Source organism: Apis dorsata, unplaced genomic scaffold, assembly GCF_000469605.1.
Source record: "Apis dorsata unplaced genomic scaffold, Apis dorsata 1.3 scaffold_867, whole genome shotgun sequence".
NCBI classification, from domain to species: Eukaryota; Metazoa; Arthropoda; class Insecta; order Hymenoptera; family Apidae; genus Apis; species Apis dorsata.
Genome location: NW_006263987.1, coordinates 153,769 through 160,720, shown reverse-complemented (window position 1 = coordinate 160,720; position 6,952 = coordinate 153,769). Strand labels below are relative to the sequence as shown.

The window sequence follows — 6,952 nt, the reverse complement described above, 5'->3', positions numbered from 1 at the left end:
AAAAAAAAAAAAAAAAAAAAAAGAAAGGAAAAGATCTTCTAAAAGATACAAATGAATTGGAAACAATCGTTTGAAAAGTGAAACGAAGAAAATATCAAGGGACAAGATTATAAAGTTAGATACACTTAGCCCCAACTTTTATCTCGTTGAAGAATTTAATCGCAAAAATTAGAGTGTAACAATTTGAACACGTTGTTTGAATTGATGTCACATGGATCTAAATCGATTCGATTATCAACGATTTTATATATAGTTAAGATTATTATTTACTTAAGATTCTGTAACGTAATGTAATATTTTTCAATAAGAGTTTTCCTACGCTTTCGATTTAAATTTTATTAAAAAATTATTATATCACAATTGATTAGAAGAAAAAGTTGTTATTGTATCGTAAGAAGTAGCTATACTGTTATAAGTATTGACAACAATAATAAAAGCACTTACTTAAGCCACGTGTGAAAATCTATAGCGAATAAACGTGACACGATTGTGCAATTAATTAATATAGTTTATACAGAAATTATTTATATTATAAGCTTACATATCTATTCGAGATTATTGAAGTCACACCACATTTTGTGATAAGTCAATATCAAAATTATCAATAGCCAATAGAAACGGGGGGGAAAAAAAATATAAGGGAAGAAATTTTTCCTCGTCTCGGATTGATTGCAATGTTAAAAAAAATTAAATAATTACTCGTTCTGTTGTCGTTAATCTCGACATCCTTCGAACATCCTTCTTCCACTCTAGAATGGAATATTTCCATTCGTATCGCAAATTCGTCTCTAATTCAAACAAATTTTCGATCTGGAAGAATAATTGATTTCCGATCCACGATGGAAAGAAAGAGGTCACGTAATCGGCTGCGCGTAATTATAGTTCAAGATATAAGGCTTAGGTTGTGGCTAAGGAAGTTCTGTTTCGCGTTCCCGGATAGAAGCAGAGGAAAGAAGTGAAACTCGCGGTAAAACGATGTGTGAGGTCTCTCCCACGTGTGTGCCCACCGAAACCGCCGCTTTGTTTCGGATTAAAGAACCGCCCAAATCCGTATTGCGTTACGACGTCGAGTCACGTATAATCACTCTGAAACGTAAAACCAAATTAACGCGGATTCCGACCATTCGCTTGCCTGTCACACGGCTATCGTCGAATTTCTTTATCACACACCACCACCCTCTCTCTCTCTTTATTGTTTCGTCATTTCCGTTCCGCTTTCCGTATCACTCAACTTCGGCTCTCGTTCATCTCGATCGATCGAGCTCAATTTTTCGATAATCGTTGAATAAATCTTTTATTATTCCGTTCAATCCGTTGTTTCACGAGTTACCAATTATCCCGTCGGTCGGTGAAAGAACTGAAATTTTATTTATCGAATCTAATTAATTGATTTAATTAATCGATAATACGAATAACGATTTATACAATTAGATTTCAATGCTTGCTGCTATTCGTTTCAGTGATTAAGAAAATAAACACTTGAAAGAATTCCGATCGATCGATAATGGAAACGTAAAAAACTGTCTTTTATTGTGACAGATAACAAGTGGAGACAATGAACAAGTAGATTTATTCAAATTTTATTGCCACGCAAACACGTTCTTCTTTTTTTTTTTTTTTATTTATTTATATAGGCTATCGATTTTTATATTTTTCGAACGTTTTTAGGAATAAACGAACTTCGAACATTGATTACGATATCGCTATAAACAATTCAATATTCTAATTATGCTAATCGGTGTCGATCAATGAATTAATCATTAATTTAAAGAATTCAGAGAATAGCTACGAGCTATCAGACAATTTATATTTTTTTTCTTTCCTGATTTCAATGATCGATTCAATGGTTTGTACATTAATTATCACGATGAATGATATTTATTCATAATATTCGAAAGAATTTTTATTCTACAAAAAGTTTCACGTCGAATCGATCGTATGCGAACAAATTATTGCGACCGAATATCACGATACATATAATGTTCGAGCGAGAATAATATTCTTATTAAAGAATTCATGGTTAATTTGTCATTTGTGTCGTAATTGCCAGGAAAACGCATTACGTTTGTCGCGGCGAATAACGCCGATTTGACAGTTCCGTATGATTTACACGCCAGAGATAAAGAGTCTTCGATTAAAGCGCGCTTCCTATCCCGAGGGCGTATTGAAGCATTTATAATGCAATTACGTTTCGTTTTTGTCCTGACCTTTCCTCGTGGCTTTCTGTGACCGATATTTTCTCTTATCGTGTCATTCGGAACGAGAAACTTTATTGTATGTTTATTGTACCTCGATAGAATGCTTTAAAATTTTTATTCTCTGTTACCAGGCCAGGATTCGTTCGTTTAATCCCATTGCTGTCGCCCAAAAGATGTCTTGCATAAAAATTCGTATGATATTATGTCAGGTATATTACTGCTTTGCAATATCATTGTCCTAAAAACATATAACATCACATATAATATCTATATTTTTTATATTAAAAGAATAAGATATGTTGGTAGATTTGAAAAAGAAGAAATAAAAGAAGAATGTTCGATTGACATCTCTTTCTTTGTGGTCACGCGCCAAGAGAATATAGATAAGGAGAGGAAATAGTTGAAAAAGGATAGAGATAGAGTAAAAATATTGAAATCAGCGCCATCTTCAGAGTGCCGTAAATGAAACATAGAAGTAAAGGATAGAAAATAATAAGAGAAAGATAGATAGAGTAAGAATTGACTCGTGGTGCCATCTTTTGAAGACTTTTAAAACTTTTCTTACTTTTAATATCCTTTGAAATTAAAAGATGGCGCCAAAAGTCAATTCTTATTCCTATCTTTCCATTGTTTTCTTTTTACGTTTTATTTACAGTATTTTATCCAGAGATAGCGCTGATTTCAATTTTTTTATCCTATTTCTATCTTTCTTTCATTTTACTTTTCTTATCCTATTGACATAGAAAACTATTATATACGTATCTATTCCTTCAATTATATCAATAACAACATTTTCTAATCTTAATTGATAATTAATATGTGCAACTCTTATAATTAAATGCATTTATTTATACCATATTCCAAAACAGATTTATTTTTTATAATTATTTTTATAAATTCAATCTTTATACATGTCAATCTTTATATATGTCAAATAGAGAATAAAGTTTTGATAGGATATATATTTTGTTCTATATTTATAATTATAAACAATTGTTTCTTACCCTGTTAAAATATCAATAGTTAAGTATTTTTCATCTAAAGTCTCCGTAACTTGAAGGATGAACTTTACACATTATTATATTGATAATTGATTTTTAAAACATACATGATATTCAAATTATATTAATACTTTAACAACTAATATTTATAGTGAATTATATATATGAGAATATACTATGACCACTCTATTTAATTGTTACTACCTATATTATCATTTTTAAGATTATATATGATTGTTTCATTTGTACTTTTAATATGAATATGAAATATTCATATCCTATTTTCATATTGTAAAAAAATATAGAATTCACAAAATCAAATAATAATTTCTCTTACATTGAAAATTCTTTGAATTACTAACTCTATTGATTACAAAAAATAAAATATATATAATCTTAAAAATAATATTTTTAAAGATTTTTTATTAAATTTATATTAAGATATATTTATGACTAAATTAATTTTATGAGAAAATTGATTTTAATAGGATTTCATTCAACAAATCAAATTTATAAAAGTTATAGTAAATTAATATAAAATTGATTCCAAAACTGACATTCGATAGTCATAATTTTTATCTTAAAATTGATTTTTGCAAGGAAATTGTTAATATATATTTAACAATTTATTTTTTTTTTTAACAATATTATTTTTTGATCATAAAATTTGATCAAATATATTCACTATTTTTACACATATATACACTAAAAATTATATTATTATCGTTATATTCACAATTGAAATGGAATACTAAAATTAACTTGAGAGTTTTAAAACGGTGAAAATCACATTTGTGGTTATGCGTCATAACCAAATATGAATAAGGAAAATAAATATTGAAGAAGGACAGAGATAGGATAAAAATATTGAAATCAGCGCCATCTCTAGAATGCCGTAAATGAAACACATAAAGAAAAGACAGAAAATGATGAAAGAAGGATGGAAATAGAATAAGAACTGATCATTTGCGCCATCTTTTGACATCCACAGATATTAGAAATAGGAAAACTTCTAAAAATATTCGAAAGATGGCTCTGAGAGTCAATTCTCTATGTCTATCTTTTTCCTATTATTTTCTATCCTTTTTTTCTATGTTTCATTTATGGCACTCTGAAGATGGCGCTGATTTCAATATTTTTATTCTATCTCTATCCTTTTTCTCACTATTTCTTCTCTTTCTTTACAATTATTTACAAAAATGTACTCAGGAGATTTCGATATCTGATTATTGTATATCTTTATTGTTTTTTTTTCCTAATTAATTAATTTATGAATAATTTGATTTATATACTAATTTGATTTGTTTACTATTTGCAACGATCAAAAGATAGCGATGAATAGAATTATATAATACAATTTATATAATATATAGGAATATTTATGAAAAAATGTATCAAAAATAATATTTTAATCGAATTTTAAGACAAGTTCTATAATAAATAAGAATTATATAATCTTATTAATAATACGTATGTATAAAAATCTAAATTAATTGAAAAACTAATCTTAAATTGTTTGTTCGAAATAAATTGAATCTTTATTTAATCGATACGGAACAGAGTTACATATTCTAGACCGAGACAATATAAATATGTTCATTTATTTTAAATAGCGATATAATAAAAATTATACTTATAGTGTTCTTAGATTACTTGTTATTTAAATATATTTGTTATAAAAAAAATATTATGTAGAGGAAAAAAAAATTTGCCAGGTGTGGGGTTCGAACCCACGCTCCCAATTGGGAACCAGAACTTAAGTCTGGCGCCTTAGACCGCTCGGCCAACCTGGCTTGTTGGTGACATCGTTCTCTATATTACTATATATATATATATTGAATAACTAACAAATTTTGTTTTTTATTTAATGTTTTTAAATATATACTAAAAAAAAATTTTAACTCCGTTTATAATATATTAAAAAACATTTATATTTTTTATCCATTGGGCAAAATAGAATTTTTAATATATCTTATTCTTTTCCTATTAATATCCAAATTTTCTTTTTTTTAAATTACATTGCAAGCTCGATTTACTTGAAAAGTAAAAGTTTCTCAACTATAAAATTTAATGTTTTTTATCTTTTTAATTCTTTTCCAAAAAATAAAAGAAAAAATATATCTTTTAAACATATTTTATTCTATTCTGCTCTATCATAAAAAATAATCATTAAACATTAAGTAAAACAAAATCCAATTTATTTTCATAAGATTAAAAAGAAATTGTAGTAAAATTCTTAACATTTACAAAAATTTAACACAGATGTATACGTATTATTTGAATAATTATAAAGTAAGAAAAGTAATTGTAGCAAAAAAATATTTGACAAAGAATTTTTATCGAATATAAATACAACGCTATATTTGTAAAATTATGGAATATATCTAACTTTTATTTATTTATTATCTTATTATCATCACTATTTCGAAACATAAATGAAACAGCTTTATTTTTCGGATACCGCACGCTATTGTAGGAGTTGCAGAATAAAGGTAACTCAATAGCGGAGAATAAAGATTATCGGTAATCAGCAGATGGTAATATTCTTTTAGATCGATGGAAGTACAATGCATTGGAAGAGTGGTGTTACTAGAGCTTACAAACAGAATTCAAATGGAACCGACTCGGCGAAAAAGCAGATCTTATCGCAGCGAACTGTCAAGGGTGCATCACGAGATTGCTCCTATCCCTGCCGGCTCCCAACGGCCCCGGTTCATCCCCTTTGACGCCGGACTCAAATTCTACCCCGATATCGCTCTGACGCAAAAGAGCATACGGAGTAACACGTCAATATATTTTTGGAACTTGATGTAATTGCTATTAATACGGAAAGCAATATGAAATGCGAATTTCAACAAATTTTATCCATATTTTTTTGTATTATTTTTATATATCGTCGAGCCAAAAGAATAATAATAAAATTACGAATATTCAATTAAATATATCATTAATTCTAGAAATATTTAATTCTTTCGATTTACAACGATTATTTAATTATAAAAATATGTTTGATTTGTCTTTTTAACAATAACATTTTACGATATAGTTACAATATAAATTGTAATGATATTTTTTTTTATCGATACATAAATAAATTTATCAATAAAATCAAGTTTATCAAAAATATTAAAAGAATTACGAACTGGAATTAATGAATGAAAAAAAAAAAAATACAACGGTAATAATAAAAATGAAAAATAAAGAATAAAATAATTATTTTTACAAACATTTCACAAAAATTGCTCGTTTTGTGTCCATTTCTCTTACTTTATTTTTCCTTTTTTAGATTCCAATTAGATCGAACGCGACACAAACCTCGTATAGAATTTTATGGGATCGCACGTGGCGAAAAAAAGTAAGCCGACTGTTTGTGGTGGATTGGCGGGCAACGAGGGTGCTGTTTGCAACCAGGGGATCGAAACAATTCGACGAGAAAGTCTATTAATGCATCGAAATATAAAATGTGCAACGTAAACTTCGGTTGTTAAATACGTGCTTTATTTTTTTTTTAACGGTAGTAACGTCAATAATTAATTCGAAAACAGTGGAGGCTAATTACCGAAACAATAAACGTAAAGTAAGATCGATTTGCGATCGCATTAATAATTAGCGAGCGAGCGAGCATGTGCCGCTAGCTGATCGCGGGGAAATAATAAGCAAAATGACGTATGATCACGATGAAAGAACGTGTTTTCGTAGGGGTCGGGAAGGAAAGCAATATTGGAAGAAAAACGATTTCGTATTGTATCCACG

The 6,952-nt window shown here is 28.2% G+C and overlaps 1 non-coding gene across 1 annotated transcript; it reads right to left on the bottom strand.

Moving 5' to 3' along the window:
• Positions 1 to 4,908: 4,908 nt before the first annotated feature.
• Trnal-uaa lies at positions 4,909 to 4,992 on the bottom strand. The gene has a single exon. It is a non-coding gene; the product is annotated as a tRNA-Leu (tRNA).
• Between the last annotated feature and the right edge of the window lie 1,960 nt (positions 4,993 to 6,952).